The 17848-nt window shown below is 43.7% G+C and overlaps 1 long non-coding RNA gene across 1 annotated transcript; it reads left to right on the forward strand.

Annotated features, from left to right (window-relative positions):
* The first annotated feature begins 175 nt into the window (after positions 1–175).
* Positions 176–11747, forward strand: LOC121101745. The gene is made up of 3 exons (XR_005833779.1): positions 176–688; positions 1423–1669; positions 11691–11747. It is a non-coding gene; the product is annotated as an uncharacterized LOC121101745 (long non-coding RNA).
* The last annotated feature ends 6101 nt before the right edge of the window (positions 11748–17848 follow it).

Raw genomic sequence — 17848 nt, forward strand, 5'->3', positions numbered from 1 at the left:
CTTAACAGGATCACAAACTCATGTGACAAAAACAAATTTAGACAGAGGAAACTAAGGTTGGTTAGTGACTTCCTGTACTTTCCCATGAGGTTCACTCACATATTCATCCTTTCAACAATATTTATTGTGTCAGACACTCTTCTAGGGGCTAGAAATTCAAAAGTGAGCCGGGTAAGTGTCTCTCCCTTAGTACAACCTTCATGCTAGTGGGCAAGAGATCACCAATCAACAAGAATCCAAGATTGGCGTAAGTCCCACGAAGTAAATAAGCAGGATTGTGGTCAGCAGCTTCCAAGATGGCCCCCACGGATCCCTCCTCTTGATTTTTACATGCTGTGTAGTCCCCTCTCACATTTTACAGAGTTGGTCTGACTGACCAATGTAATACGAAGGATTACATCATTACTGATACATCGCTTTCAAGATTGGGTTATAATAGTGTGGCTTCTATGTGGTCACCTTCTCATGCTCTCACTGGGGGCAGAAGCCAACTGCCATATACTGAAGACACTCAGAAAGCCTACAGCAAGTCCCATGGGACAAACAGCCAGAAAGGAACTGAGGCCAGTGTGAATAGTCTTGGAAGCGGATCTTGCAGCCCTTTAGAGGACGGGAGCGCCAGTCAACAAGTTGACTGCAACTTCATGAAAAATCCTGAGCCAGACCAGATTCTTGACATACAGAAAATGTAAGTCAGACAATAAGTCTTACTGTTTAAAACTGCTGAATGTGGGGGTAATTTGTTACACAGCAATAGATCGCAATACAAGGATGCTGAAATAAACTGAGCAGGTGTTTCCAAAGACCTACTTGAGGAGATTACATTTGCTCTGAGACCTACAGAATAAGAATGAGCTCTGCAAAAACAAACAAACAAACAAAACCCAGCTATGTTAAAGGACCAGCCAGCAGAAATGGGAAAGGGCGTGGAACATTTCAGAGCGAACAAACTTTGCTCCCCAGTCCGAGTCTGTGTGCTGATTACACAAGCCTCCATTCAGCCCTTCTAGGTCCCCTATTGCTGGCAATTCCCATTTCCCATTGCCTTACCTACTGCATTTCTGCTTTTTCCATCCAGTGTTTCTTGGTGGAACTATCAGCATTGGGGGCAATTCTCCATAGTGTAGGACTACCCACATATTGCAAAATGTTTTGCAACGCAGGCCCTTCCACTAAATTCTCAGAGAATCTCCACTGACAATCTCATGTGACAACCCTCAATTGCCCCCTTCCTCACTTTTCGAACTAGCCTCCAGAAGGACAGTATTGTCCCCAGGTTAAAACAACACAGTCTAACCTAAGGGAACAGAGTGTAGTGACTAAGAACATTCTCGGGCACTAAGGTTCTTAGATATGAAACTTAGCTCCATCACTTACCACAAAATCTCTCTCTCCGCCTCATTCGTTCTTTTGTGAAATAAGCTGTGCAGCCGGGGGCCGCCGCGGGATTGGGCGGCCGTGGCCGACACGAAGGCTCCAGACCTGAGACCTTCCAGACCTTCCGTAAGAGGAGGAGGAGCTGCCCCAACGGCTGGAAGACCCGAAGGTGCAGCTGTCCCGGCCGGGCGGCTTCCACGCTCTCCAAGATCCGAGCTGTCCGCAGATGCGCGGCCCGTGTTCTCCCGGTCGCCGACCGGACGCAGAGAGACCACCTCAGGCAATTCTACGGGTAAGAAGGCCGAGCCCCTGCGCGCGCGGCCCCAGAAGACCCCCGCCGGACGCCCCGGCCGAACCAGCGCGCGGGCAACGAACACCGAGCCGCGGCCGCCGAAGGAGCGGCCCGACGCGCTCAGAGCGGGGCTCGTCCACACAACACAAACTGGCAGAAAAAAGAAAAAAAAATCCTTCTAAAGATTAAATGAAGTACCGTGTAAAATAGCACGGGCCTGGCACATGGGAGCTAGGATTAAATTATTTCTTCTCTTTGTCCCGCCAAAGCCTCTCACTCTCTAGAATTAAACTGAAGCCATCTCTTTCCAGAAAGCTCTGAGGGCTCCGCTCACCCTCTTCTTCGAATTTCTAATGGATGTGCTACCCTTCTTTGGGGGTCGATGGGCGATTGCTCTCTGTGGACACTGCACGGGTATCCAGGCCAATTTCTTAAGGGGTATGGCAGTCTTCCTTTTCTTCTCCACTGCAGACCACAGTGATGGGAGGTCTGCTCTTCTATACCATTCTTCTGAGGTTTTTTCCCCATCAGCGTTGGTTGTAGAGTTGGACGGTCTCTCCAGTACACATCCCGTCCTTGTTGCCACAAAATAAAACACGGGGGCCTTTATAACCCAAATGTCGGTTACCGAGATGTCCCCATAAAACCTTCTGGCACTGAGGAGGCAAGATGATGGGACAGGCTTGGCATCAATTTTAAAAAAATGCTCAAGCATGTGTTAACATCACCACAGAATCTCAGGACTCAAAGAACTCTATTTCCCGAGTCTCCCTTTGTCTGGATTGCCTGCTTTTGGTGACGTCTCGACCTCTGTTGTCTTGCCTCTTTCAGTCACTCTCTTCTCTCCAGCCTATATCCATACGAAAGTGAGATGTGGCTCCCCCAGCCCCTTCCCTCTCCTTACAAAGGAGGCGTAAGGCAGAGTTCTGAGAGCGACAGGGGAACTCCGGGTACAACCAGCACAGCAAACAGCTGAACACATACTATAATTCCTGTTACTAACAGTCCACCAGCTCCCATCTCCTGAAATTTGTTTTCCTCACTCAAACATACTGATAATCACCGTGGGGCGGGGGGGAGCTTTAAAAAAAACCCAGAACATTTATAGGGTAAGAAATGTTCTAAATTTCTTAGCACAAATCTTAGACCTATCACATTCAGACTCTCTCAAAGAGCATCAGAGCTGTGAATCAAAGATTTGCCTTCTTTTTCTTGCTGCTTGTTTCTCTAAAGGATTGCCTCTTTCCACAACCACCTTCCTTACACTGGATTGAACCCTTAATTTTTTTAAAGAGCCCACCCCACCTTAAAGTGAAGATGTAAATCAGAGATGTGAACTATTGTCTTTGTGCATGCCTACCTTCTCCCAGCATGCGGTTGACATTTCCAAGCATCTCCAAGGATTCCCAAATTCTCACCCACCCTAACTGACTCCTACAGCATAGCCTTCCTTTCCCTGCTAGATTAGAAATCCTTTGGGCCACATGCTCAGGGATTTGACTTTTTTGTCTCTGCGCCCCCAATACCTAGTTCCAGTCACACAAGAAGGCCTTAATGTCTTTATTGACTGATTGATTCTTGAAACCACACCCACTTATCAATCAGTTTTTGCTTTCTTCATAATTGACCTCATCCACATGTACTCATGGCAAAGGCACCATATGTTAGTTCTTATGTTGGACTAAATAAAGAAAAGAAATTTGGAAAGAGCTTCACACATCATCTGGGTAATTATCCTGTATTTATAATAGAGCAGCTTAATGTCCCTGCATTAATAAATGACTCAAATGCTGCTACAAGGGCTGAGCGTGATTAGCTGAGCTTATTACTTAACCCACTCAATTAAAAAAAAAAAAAATCTTGCGATCTGATGTGGCAGAATAGAACCTAAATGTTCTTTAGCTCCAGCAAGGAACAAAGCTATTTACTGATATGGGGGTGGGACGTGGTCAGCTGGTGGATTCTAGACTCAACAGCCACAAGAGCCCTACAGAGAAGGTGGTTTTGTGGTCTGCTTGGTTCCCTGCTGGCTTCCTTACTAACATTCAAACCTATATCCACTGAAGCCCTTACTTTAAAATCTGGCCCTACTCCAGTCTTGGGCACCAAACTTGTCCACTTGCCCTAAATTGAGGAGCCTTGATCTACGAGCCTGGGCAGCTGCTAGGACTTTATTCTGGTTTCCAGGTTCACTCTGGCATTGGCACCCTAGTTCCCAGATAAATAGGTTTCTGCTTTGTAAGTGGCAGTATCTTGCCCTACAAGTAAGTCCCAGCCTCCAAGCCCACTGGCAGAAGCAGAATTTCCACCTCCAAACTCCAGGGTTCTTGGCCCCTGACAGCTGGATCCCCCTATAAGATCTACACAACTCGACTGCATTGGCAACTCCATGTGAGCAACTCCACGGCAAATCATCTGCCTTCCTGGAATCCTAGAACTCACTCGTCCTCTCCCTGCTTGGGTTTGATAAATCTTAAATTCAGTTTGAGCTTTTGAAGGATACTTTCTGCATCACCTCCTACCTCTGCGATCTTCCCCAATGCAGAGCCAAAGTTCTCAATCCTTCAATCAGTGCTTCCCAACCATTTACATATCGTGGCACACCTAAAACATAAGATTTGCTCCTTTTTTTGAGATACAACTGACAGAAAACATTAGTTTCAGGTGTATAACATAATGATTCAATATTTATATATATTGTGAAATGATCACCACAATAAGTCTAATTACCATCCATCACTACATAGTTACAATTTTTTTCTTGCGATGAGAAATTTTAAGATCTACTCTCTTAGCAACATTCAAATACATAATAAAGTATTATTAACTATAGCCACCATGCTGTACGTACAAGATTTGTTCTACTATTGTACAGATGTTCCCAGTCAAGGCAACTGGACCAGAGAAAGGCCTCTGGCCACCTCAGACCTTCTTTAGCTCCATTCCAGCTGAGGGCACCTGCTATCTGGTCACACTGGTGGTAACCCACTCATGGCCTCCTTGCACAGCCTCTAGCCTGGGACCACTGTTGTAAGAGTTTTGGGGTTAGCCTGGATTTTTCAGGTCTTCCTATCTTTAGCCCTGATTTTCTCTGCAAAGCAATAATGTTTCCATATTTTACACCAATTCAAAGATGTGAGGGACGCAAGTCTAAGAGACTCGAATTTTCTTCAAAGCTAAGTTGCCCAATCAAAAGGCTTTCCAATTCAAAAGAATGAGAACCTCAGAACTAAGACAAAAGACTTGAAAAACAGGCCTTCTCTCTTTTCCTACCTTCGATTACCCCATTTACCACACACATTTAGTGTTATGCATTATATGCCTTAAATCATAGCTCCCAAACATTTGGCACTTACTTTATGCCAAGCAATGTGCTAAGCTCTTTCCAGGCATCATCGCATTGATTTCTCACATCATCTTCAAGGCAGAAATTGTTATTCCTGGTTCAAAAGTGAGCAAACTGAGGCTGAGGGTTAAGTGACCTTCCCAGGAAGGAATGACCAGAGTTTGAACTCAGATCTGTCTGACTCCAAAATCACATAATGCACTGGCACTGTGCTCGGCAGGTAATAGTACAGTAGGTATAAAACATATCCCACAGACTGTTTTTAAGAAATGTCATATTCTTTATTTTCTTTTAACCAAATTAAATCTGGCTTCAAGTCCCTATTACAAAGCAGAAATTTAATCTCAGTCATTACGGACTGTCCTCTTTGTTGGGAGACAGTTCTCCATGGGTCTGTGATGTTTCTACACATCTGGTGAGCAGTGGTACTGACTGCCCTTTTCATCTTTTCAAAGACATTTTCTGGAGCAAACAACATTGGAAGATAGTGATAGTGTCTCCAGAGCAAAGGAAACGCATGCTTCCTGCCCATTATGCAAGACTGGCATTCCTAAGCTCGGGGTTCCTCTTCCCATGATGCAAGCAATTGCACAGGCCCGTATCAATCATCTGGCTTTCCTCCCAGCACCTTTCGAGCACTGCAGCTCAGAGAGGCAATACGAAATGCTGGTGCTCTGGCTGCTGGGACTGCTGTGAGCACTGCTGCTTCATCTCCGACCCGGAAGTAGATCTTCTGCCAGCATCCATGAAACAGGAATAAGTTATCACCTTGCAAGTGGGGTTACCCTCTCAGACCTTTCACCATTCTTGACATCCTCCCCTCTCTAGACTCTTACAGAAACCTGAGAGGCACCCATGTGCCCAGAAAACAAAGTCAGACTTCCAGTCTCCCATCCATATGGGCACAGCGGCTGCTTTATAGCCCAGGCTCACTTTGTCCAGATAGGGACAATGACTCTAAGGGTCCTGGGTGGAAATAGGCGTGGAATCCTTGGCTTGACTAGCAAACCCTGCACCTAGGGTCCAGTCTTCCATACTGCCATATTCTTCGAGGTCCACTGTGAGAGAACAGGGTCCAAGTATCCACTATGCCAAGATCCTGCCAGTTCTAGAGGAGCTCTTCTCCTGCTCTTCCTTCCCTCTCTACTCTCTCTCCTGATCACCAGGACACTTCAGTATAATCAGCTTAACAAGTTTAGGCTTTCACCAAAGACAAGAAGTGAAGTTCCCTCCTGGCCCAAACATCCCCTGAGGTAAGTGACCCAAGGACTGGCCACCTCCTCTTCAGGCGCAGGAAAAGCAAAGCGCAGGCCATGTCTCAGTAAATGATCCTGCCCCAACAGCAACCACTCAACATGGTAAAATTTGGCTCTGCTCTCTTTTTCTGGCAGTGGCATCTCTTTACCCCATTGTTGTATCTTTGGCTTTAAGCATAGGTAGGAAATCTCTCTCTCGGCCTCCCTCTCTCAATCACATCAAATTAAGGAAAAGGAAACTACCTTAGCTTTCTTTCTTCTGGTCCATCAAATTAAGAAGAACATTATCTGAAGTGTCACCACACACACACACACACACACACACACACCATAAAGTCATCACGATGACAACAGTGATGACGACAACAGCACCCTCTTCCTCTCCTACCTATATTTCTTCCTCCTGCTTGGCTGGCCCCAACAAAGAGGTTTGGGGAAAATGAGCTGAAACAAAGTACAACCAATTCAGCTTTAAAAGGATTGTTGGCAGTCTCTGGGTTTTGCCTTATTTGCAACCAATTAGGTCAACGTTGATACCCTTTTAACCACTGATTTTACTGAAATATTTATGACATTAACATAACTGCACTGGCAAGACTTCCTACAGGTGCCAGCTCTTCTGTTCTCCCAATTTTAAATAAATCCTCAATTCTCTTAGTCCCCAAACAGCCCTGGGTATGTGGCAGCAATTGGCTTTAATGGCACAGTCTACACCTACCTCTCTTGCAAGGCACGGACAGTGCATACACCCTTGGGGTTATAAGCTTGTCTAGTTATGAAGAAATGTGGCCCTAGTTATATTTTCAGAGATCCCACATAAATAATTCTTGCTGCAAAAGAAGCAATTGAATCCTCCCTCTCCTGGTTTATCCCCCTTTGCAATTTTAAGGTTGTAAACTCCCTCTTGCATGAGGCACAGGGTCTTTGCCTGTCTTGTTCATGCTGTATCTCCTAAGCCTAGAATAGTGCTTTGCCTATAAAAAGTGTTTAATAAATATCTGTTGACTAAATGAACGATCATATGGACAGATGAATAGACTTCGTTAAGAATTAGAAGATTAAAATATCCTTAGTTTCATATCCAAAAGTTAAAATGCTGCTGTTTTTAGGTTTCTGTGGAATCAGCTCTTAAATAAAATTGTTCCCTGTAAGTTTGGCACTTAAAGAGGATCAAGAGAAAATATTTCCTCTCCTTACCAAAAAAATAAAATTATTCACCACCTGACCCCTGTAAATACTGGGGGCGGGGGCTTCCTTCCGAGCTTTTAGTTAGTGTTATTATGCAGTGTTTCTTAACTGGTGTGCTACTGGCATTTTGTATGGGATTGCTCCATGTACTGCAGGAAACTTACATCATTTCAGTCTCCCACTAAGCATCAGAGGAAAGGATAGTGCAGGATGAGTAGGGACTAGCTGGACAAGGAAAGATGAGAAGACTGCCCCAGGTAGAGGCAGTATGCAGAAGGGTCAAGAGTGACGGACTCTATTCATTCTCTTTTACAGCTTTGTTAAAGTCAAGTTTCAGATTCAGAGTCAAGTTCAAAGTCCAACTGCCTAGGCCAGAATGCAGGGGCCACCATTTCCAATCTGCATGACTTTGGGCAAGTCACAAATCTGCCTCAGTTCTCACTTCTGTAAAATGGGGATAAGGATCTTATTCTGTGATAGATGTGCTATCAGGATGAACTAGAATAATCGATTTAAAGTGCCTAGCACAAAGTCTGGTGCATAGGAAGTGCCCCATAAATATTACCTCTTATCAGTTATTATCATTATTATTATTATTCAACAAACATCGGTGGGCCTGCCCACATGTGCTAGGCACCACACCAATCACAGGGTACAAAGAGGAGCTCGATGCGGTGCTGGCACTAGGAAGGCAGGAGACAGATGAGAGCCAATGAAGGCAATGCACACAAAGGAAACACTCCATACAGTGTGGTCTGGGTTGCTGTCATTGTCGTTAGAAGTAGTAATAGTAATAAACAAGTGCAATCGGGTATCCCTGGTGCTATGATGGAATCATTCACTGTCTGCCTTCCCTCTTGCTTCCTTCTTCCACCCATGATACCTTCCTTCTCCATTAAGCCACTTCCAGTGCTGTCAGCATCAGAGGCCTAACTGCAGTCCCACTGCCTCCCTAAAACTCCCTCCTATGCCAAACCTCGTTTTCCTCCCTCTCGCTGCTCTGATTTAGTACTTTATGAGAGTGTCTTGTCTTGTTCACTGCTTCTCCACAACTGGGACTAGAAAAACAGATAAGCATTTAAGTGGTGTGTTCTATGGTCTTAAAATAAGGAAAGTACAGGCCCGTGAGCCCATTCCAAGTAATCAAAGAAATATGTTTGTCATGAAAAATTCATATGTCAGAACCGACCAACAAATCACGTGGCATCTTGGACTCATTTTATCATAGTTAACTTTCCATGCCACTTGTTAAAAACAGATTTCTCCACCCCTACTCCCAGCCAGACCTATTGAGTCAGAATGCCCACGAGTGAAACATGGGAATCTGTTTTTAACTTGCTCCCCAAGTGGCCATTATGAAAGGTCAGTTTGGGAAATACTGGCTTCCCCCAGTGACTGCTGCTGTGAAGCAAACATCCCCAAAACGAAGTCGTGTACAATAACTTTATCATTCCCATGGGTTCCCTGGATCAGAGACGGGGAGAAGGAAAAGGGAGCACAGCTTTTCTCTGCTCCTCCGTGCTGGCCAAGACCTCAAGGTGCAGCCACCTGTAGGCTCAACTGCCTGTCGCCCTAGGCACAGGGAAGTGACCTCTCCAGCACGGAAGTCTCAGGGTGGTGAAATTTCTTTACAGGGGGGCTGGCTTCTCCCAGCCTGAGCTCTGCAAAGGGAACTGGGTGGACACCGCACAGCCTCTCCTGACCCAGCTTCAGAATCACGCTGCATTACTTTTGCTGCGTTCTGTGGGTCAGAATAGTCCCAGACCCACCTAAATTCAGAGGGGACAGACCTGAGCCTGCCTCTCCATGGGAGGACTATCAAAGAATTTTAAACTGCCCCATGTCTTGTGTCAGTCTTTAATGTGTACCCACGAACTTTCCTTTTCTCTAGACATTCTTCACATTGGTAAGGTTTTGGCCAATACCAGCACAAGGCTATGGGTTACTGGTTCCTTGGAACTCATCAATAGTCCCAGATGATGCTCAAATCTGCTTATGAGAATATTCTGTTTTGTAAAATTGGTTCTTAATACCTTCAATTCGGAAGCAACCCTTGTTAATCCTGTCTTTAAATTCATTGCCACTAATCCATACTCTCTTTGGACCTCTTCAGAGAGGTTTAGAAACATTAACAATGTTTTAACTCATCTTTTTGGTTCATATAAAACTAAGGATTAAAATCCTTGTAGTACACAGGTTATAAATTATGCTCTCCCCCCACCGATATTTCCTATATTCAGTCTTATATAAAATATTGTGATCCAAAGTCTAGAAAAGATTCAAGGATGAATTTTCATCCTAATTCATCACGCACACAGACAATTCTTCTGGCTGGTGTCTGTGTTGTTTATACATTTGACCATGTTTTATTCATGTTCCTGTTTATAACTGTCCACGCGTATGTCACATAATCCATTCAAATGCCTAAACATTACAAATACACATATAATTTTATACTACTTGGGAGTACATAGAAATTAGATGTGTCAGGTTTTTGTGTATTTTAATATGACACTAAAATAGTTGAGTCCATAAGTTCAAAATTTAAAGCATATTAGTCACTTTGTTACAGTAAACTGCACAGATGCGATAGAATAATAGCAGCCTGTGTACTGCTCTAGCAAGTTCTATTAGAAATGTGTGTATTTGTCCCCCAAAGCCATCTTCAATTTCTTCCTTCCATGTAAAATTGGTTTTGAGGACCAAAAAAAAAAAAAAAAAGACTCAAATCCACATTGGTATTTTTAAGGAATCACACTATCTAATGTAAGATATTTTACTGCATAAGTAATCGTATTCAGAAACAAAGATTTTTTGGACATGTGAAATTTTCAATTCATCTCAATGGCTGTAGAACTAAACCAGTGCAGTGTTGCTAATACAACCACATAGGCCCAATCACACAGTAATAAGCCTTCCATACGACTCCTATAATTTGATATTGCTGCCTGTTCTAAATTACCATGGAGTTTTAAAGAATACTGTCTATTTGTTTTTGAATACGCAGTGTATTTTCTTCTAATTACATTCTGATCACATTTCACAGAGAAAAATACATCTGGCCTATCAATGGCATAAAATGGGTATTTCCTCAGGGGTGTGTAAAGTGTATATAAATCTCAGCTCCTGCCTGAGATTTGCAGAGATGCTAATACACAGGTCACTTGTGCGCTGATTTTTCTTTGTGATTGGGGAGCTATGCTTGCAAGCTCTCTGTGGTGTAATGAGATCATGGGCAGTTTGGCTTACACGCATAAAGATTTAACTCTTTTTTGCAAGTAGTCCCTCTGCCCCAGTACATTAGGTTCCTACATTGCTTTAATGTACCAGCCTCCCATCTACATTTATTTGGGAAAAAAATAAAAGCAGTATTTCCTTTAGTTTACTCAGCCTAAAAAAAAAAAAAAAATTCATATATATGCATACACTTGTGTGCTACATAGATGATATTAAATAAATACATTATAGTGGCTTTCATTTTTAATGGCTCGATTTTTTTCCTTTGATTGCCTTCACCAATAAAAGTGTAGTCGGTAGAAAAGCACCCTTCTGGATAATCCATTGTCTCATTTTAACTCATTTTTATCAAGGAATTCCCCCTGCAGCAATCTCCACTGCCAGCCATTAGCTGTGCACATCTGCCCACAGTAATGACCACCGCTGCAGACATACATACCTGACCGCCATCTAATTTAGACCTCACCCACAGGACACTAATGCCATGTCTCCAGGGCCAGCTAAATTCCAGACTGTTGATGCAGTACAGTTATCACTTCATTTGGTCTTTGGTAGTGAATTAAGAGTGTCTGAAGTTGAAAATAGGTCAAAGGCTTGTGCTAGGGGCCCTCATCTTACCTGTGTCCAGTCTCATGTGTGCTCTGACAGAATGCATGTCACATCACAACCCTCAGAACTTTATTGGAGTTGTGGCCAAAAAAAAAGATGTTTCAATCCAGTCCCTTCCTCAGTACAGGTACGAAATATGGGTATGTTAGTGTGGCCAGGAAGAAACATACATGGTATATCAATAAATAGATCATATATTAAAATTTGTTGTAGCTGAATTTTAGTTCTCTTTGATCTGTTTTCCTCTGTGAACATGCCCCACTTTACAGGGATCATTTAACTGAAGCAACAGAAATTAAATAAGTAATTTTAAAGTTCTTATAAAATGCATCCACATTTTTGTCTCCAAACCGTGAACGTTTGGTCTTTTCTACTACATTTTTAGGGACTAGAGGGCAGCGGCTGTTGGAGGACACTGTATCCTCTACTAAGGTGAATGGGCCATTAGAAGACGTTATAACGACAGTCCTAAGATGAGACTTAAAGGATCTACTAAATGCATGCATTACTGGCGATACAGAGAATGGTCAGGAGACCACTGCAATGATCCAGACAGAAATCAAGATGTCTTAACTAAAGCGGAGAATATTTCAAAAGACATTTTGGAAACAGAAGTAACAGGACTAGGATATAAACAATAAGACTTGGAGTGAGGCACTTTGATCTCAGCTCTGACATGTAAAGATCTTGGAAATCATCGTTCCCATCCTTACAAGGAGAAAAAAATGGACAAACTGAAAATCAATTAATTTGCTTGGACCTATCATAAAATTGAGGTAATGAGGCAAATTGCCTCCCTGGAATCTGGAGAGATAGATACACCCCAAGAAATATAACTGAGATCTGTTTACCTGGAGCAGAAGTTGCAGGAGCAATAAACTGGTAGGAACTGGTAATTCTGACAAATTGCTGGAGGCTCAGTGTAAACTAGGGTAAAAGTGAGAAATTCCTGGGGTCCACAGTCTTGAAACGAGGGGACTTTCCTGAGCTTTCCCTCCAGGAACACCACCAGGTTGACAATAAGGATCTGAGAAAGATCCCCTCCTAGCCAAGTGATCCCTGTGAAACCCATCTAGAGCCATCACCATAACAAAGGCCTATTCTCTAGGGAAAATGAATTCACCTCTGCACAATTTTGAAACCTTATCCTACCTGGGGGAAAGGAATTCCTCCCCACTCCAGCACCTTATAGCCTTCCTGTAGGAAGCTGAGGGGAGGGAGGTGGACATGGGTAGGAATCCTATAGTCAATTCCTGGACTTCCAGGAAATAAGTTGGGAAAACTGTAGCCCCAATATGAAGTAAAGGGCAAGGGAGAAAGAGCTATACCACTGGAAGAGGGACAGAAACCCTTGTGAAGGCTATAGTCCAACACAAAGGCTCTCTATGAGCCTAGGACCGAGACTTATTCAGAAGATCATAGAACATTTACAAACACACACACAAACACACACACACACACACACACACACACCATCACCTCACCAACAGACTCAAGTGTAATAATAGTGAATTACAGATAAAGAAAGTGTAAGATGCAGACTCTCTCCAAGAAGTAGTATGTAGGGAAGCCTCAAAGCCAAGAGAGAGAACAAAAACAAGGGAAAAGCTAAAGCTTCCAGTACCTACAGCTAAAATAAGCATTAAACACAGCCCAACTCCTAGCCAGATTAACATAAACCCTCCCACTAAAGATCTACTTCCTTTAGTTCTCATTATGCAATACAACATGCCCAGCTTTCAACAAAAAACTACAAGATCTGACAAAAGGCAAGAAAAAACACAGTATGAAGAGAAGAAAACCATCATCAGAACCAGACTCAGATATGACACAGAAGTTGGAATTATCACACAGGGAGTTGAAAATAACTATGATTAATATAGAAAGGACTCTAATGGGAAAAGTAGATGGACAGGCAAAGTCAGTTCAAGGCAAAAACACATGGGTAGTGTAAGAAAAGAGACAGAAACTCTAAGAAAGAGTTGAAAGGAAATGCTAGAAATCATAAATGCAATAATAAAAATGAAGAGTGCCTCCCTCCAATGTTTCCTTCGTGGGTGTCTTGCCTGAAGGCAAGCCCCACTGTGTCTGTCTTGGACTTGCAGACAAAACCCAACAATTCCAAGCTAGTCTACAGCAGTCCTGCATTGCTGGTTAAGTTTTGCTGTCACCTCCCTTGCTGTCAGCTGTCATTTCTCTCTTCCATCAGTATGACTTGGACTTGAAACCTCCTCTGTCCTTGCCCAGTTTGCTGCTTCTCAACTGGGCTAGGAAGGAAGACAATTGAAAACATTGAGTCTAGAATACCAAATAGAAATCAAGAACAGAAAGTGCTCAGGGGCCTGGCTTTCATGCAAGGACATGAGTCTTCTGCTTCGTATCGTCATAGTCCTTTTCCATTTACTTTTCCAGATCAAAGTTGTATTCCAGACTGACCTCTACATACATGTGATATGCCACCATGTGTATCTTTAGTTTTCTTTTTTTTAAGATTTTATTTATTTATTTGAGAGAGAGAGAGCACGCGTGCATACATGAGCAGGGGGAGGAGCAGAGGGAGAGGAAGAAGCAGACTCCCCGCTGAGCAGGGAGCCGGACCCCAGGATCCTGGGATCATGACCTGAGCCAAAGGCAGACAGACGCCTGTGCCATCCAGGCACCCCTATCGTTAGTTTTCTTAAAGCAAAATAAATATCAGCCTTCCTTAAAGCACTAGCATCATAAGCAATCTACAGAAAAATAAAGATCCCACTGTCCCCCAAGAATAGCATAGAGGGAAACTGACCAAATGTAATGTATTTTTCCTCCTGTTTAAGCGAAGTGTATTCCTAAAATTACTATAAATTGTCACAAGTTATATATTTATGTTCTCCTTTAAGCTTTTATGTTGGGGGCTGGTCCTAATTCTTTCATCAGTTTTCACACTCTACAATATGAACCATCTACAGAATTGATGACCACCTTCAAGGCAACCTTGACTTGGTGAAACCCACAGAAGAGCTCAGGAAGCAAACGCCCATTCAGCTGATTCCCCAGGAGGGTCCCAGCTATAAGACAGAGAGAAGCGTCTGGTAACTGCTCCATCCATACCAGCTATCCTCATTTCCATTATAAGCTCCAAATGACAAAATCAATGGGTAGAGATGAAACTGGAATATAAAGAGGCCTAACACTGCTACAGATTGCAGCTCTACCTGGGAGGCCTGTGCAGAAACTCCTTGGAGAGGTTCCCTGAGAACAGCTCTGCTGTGCAGCCAAAGTAGTGAGCTTCTCCTGAAGGACCCTTCCTCCCAAGTGGACAAACAGGCTCTTGGTACCTCCCGAACTGTCCGGGGAGGGAATAACCTCCTCCAAGCTTCTGTAGGCCCACTCCCAGGGAGACCCCACACACAGAGGAAGAGAGGAAAGCACACAGCTGCTCTGCTTGGTAACGGCCAATCAGGTGCTGTTCCCTAAGCCTCCAACCAGCAGGATGGGGCCCCACGGCAGGCAACAGGTGTATAAAACAGAGTGGTGGGGACGACTACCTCAACTCAGGCTCACTTTATTCCCTGGTAGTTAAATTTCCTTTTGCTGTCAGGGGGAGGGAATCACCCCTAGGTAAACGACCATCCACCTCCCTTGTTGCTCTCAGAAGAAATCTTTTTTAAATATCCAATTCCTTCTTCTATATTCATTTTTAATTCTTCAATAATTCACTCATCCATTTATTCCAAATATTTAATAAACTCATGATATGTGCCAATCGTGATTCCAGGTGTTGAATCCCTGTACATCCTACACAGAGAACAGAAAAGCAAATAAATATGTAGTTTAAAAAAAAAAGTCAGATGCTACGAAGGAAAATAAGCAGGGTTAGGGGAGAGACAGCAACGAACACTGAAAAGGGCTCTCTGAGGAGATAAAGTTCGAGCAGAGACATGACAAATAAGAAGCAGCAGCCACGGGCAGTTCTGGGGAAAGAGTCTGTCAGAAGGGAACAGCCAGTGAACATGGAGTGCCCAAGGTGGGAGGCCACTGGGAGTGCTCCAAAAGCAGAAGGAAGGAGGCCAGAGGACTGAGCACAGCGGGCAGGAGAAATGGAAACGAAGACAAAGCGATAGTTAGGGGCAGGACTCTGAGGGACCTCACAGGCCATGGTTAGACACTGGGTTGTGTTCTGAATGTGACAGAAGGTCACTGGAGTGAGCACAGAGGAGTGATGGGATCACTCTGGCTGCCCATGGAGAGTATACCGGAAGGGCAAGAGAGGAAGCAAGACCAAAGGAGATTCTTGCAGTGATCCAGGCAAGAGGTGATCGTGGCTAGGATTAATCTAGTAGTGGTGGAATAGAAGAGAAGCGGTTAGAGTCAGGACAGGTTGTGAAAGCAGCGCTAACAGGATCCACTGAGGGATGGGGTATGGGGTATGGGAATAAGAGAGCAGTCAAGGAAAATCCAGGGTGGTAAGCCTGAACACAGGGATATACGGAAGTCCTCCCAACAGAAACAGGGGAGACAGAATGCATGGATGAACAGTGACCCTCTCAGAACAAGTGAGGAAAAGAGAATGCAAGGGTGAACAGTGGTCCTCCCAACAGAGAGGGGGAAGACTCAAGGAAGCACAGATGTGATGGAAGTGAATAAAAATCATGCAGGCCTTTTGATTAAGGTTCATTAATGCCCAAGGGACTTGTGGCTATTAGAATTCTGAAGGAATACTTTCAAGTACATTCATAATATAATACATTCATAATATACCATTACTACCACTAGGAACTGACAACTGACAAAAAGAGAAGCACGTATTCCAGCCCTGGTGTACTTGTACTAAGACACAAACGTGACCACAAAGATGCTGTGTAGGCAAAGCTAGGCTGCATATCCTCTTCTCCTGTGTTCTAACATCTGCTGGGCTCCTGAACCACTCAGAATGTGCGTGCAGTGCAGTTCAACAAAGATTTATTAAGCACCTGTTACATTCTGTGCCTGACACATTATGCTTTATCCCCATTATTTCACTTAATCCACGCAACAGCATTATCCAACAGGTACCATCAGCTGCATGTTGACAATATGAGAAAACCATGGCTCAGAAAGTTCAGTTGTCCCAAGACCAGAAAGCTCTTTGTGCCAAGATCCCCCCCTATTCCTCTCCGTGGCAACACTGGACACCCCACTCTGGGCTTTCCTATTCTGGTCCCATACTCAGAGTCCTTGAGGAAGGAAGGTGGTCCTGATGATTCCTGGTGAGCCCAAGATTTGAGAAATACTTACGCTCGAAGGAACCAGAAGAGTCCTCCTAAGCTTGCTTACCTACTTCTTATCATGGAGAAGCAACAGACCACAGTGCTGAGCGGCAAAGACTCTGAAGCCAGCCGGCTGGGCTTGGATCCCTGCCCGGATAATTACTAGCTATGCCACCTGGGGCAGGTTACTCGACCTGTCTGTGCTTTGCTTTACCTACTTTTAATAAGGGAGTGATATTAGTACCAAACCAATATGGTTATTGTGAGCATTAAATGAGTTGTTATACGGAAAGTACTTAGAACGACATCTGGAGCATAACAGGCATTATAAACATGTAGCTAGATTATTCTGACAGTTCTGTTGAATACCCCTAGAAACAATTAATCGTACTGCCAGTCCCCTTGAGATCCTGTGGTCTAACGAAAGTAGTCACTTATCCGGGAGAGTTATTTATCTCTTAAAGAAGAGATATCACTGTAATTTATGTTCTTAATGCTTCTTTTTAACCTTAAAACTTCTTTTTAACCTTATTGCTTTCATTGTACCATTTTAAGTCTACCCATTCATTCTGCAAGATCTTATTATTAATCTGGTGCAAAGTACCAGATTAGAGGTTTGGAAGACTTTAAAAAAATGAATCAGAAGAATACCTGCTCAGAAGCAGCTCACTATATTACATCGATTCAGTCAAACATCACGATCAGTTAGTCCAAACAACCAGCCATCTCGGTAAACCTGTTTTTTGTTTTTTGGAGGTTTGTGGGGCTTGGGGTATTTTTGGGCTTTTTTGTTTTGATTTGGTGGTGGTGTTTTTTTTGTTTTGGTTTTTGGTTTTTTGTGAGGTTGTTTTTTTTTTGGTTTTTGGTTTGTTTGTTTGTTTGTTTGTTTTGGTCTGTTTCTCTCTTCTTCTCTCAAAGCTGAGTTTTCTTTCTTTACTTAAATGGATCCTCCTGTGCATACCTGGGGCTGATGGACCTCCCACCCTTAGAGACCACAGTGCTGAGTGCTGTCCTGGGCAACCAGTGGAAACAGCATGGAACTGGGAATCAGGACCTGAGTTACCACTAAACTGTATTTGTAGCCTATTGTCGCTGCCACAGATTATCCTAAATTCAGCAGCTTAAAACAACAACTGTATTACTTCCTGATTTCCATGAGTCAGGAGTCCAGGCATAGCACGGCTCAGCAGGTCCTTTGGTAAGTGTTGCACGTGGCAGGATGAAAGTGTTGGCAGGGCTGCATTCCTTTCTGGAGGCGCAAGGGGAGAACACATTTCCAAGGTCATTCAGGTTGTTGGCAGAATTGAGGTCCACG

Source organism: Ursus maritimus, unplaced genomic scaffold (assembly GCF_017311325.1).
Source record: "Ursus maritimus isolate PB19 unplaced genomic scaffold, ASM1731132v1 scaffold_9, whole genome shotgun sequence".
Taxonomy (NCBI): Eukaryota; Metazoa; Chordata; class Mammalia; order Carnivora; family Ursidae; genus Ursus; species Ursus maritimus.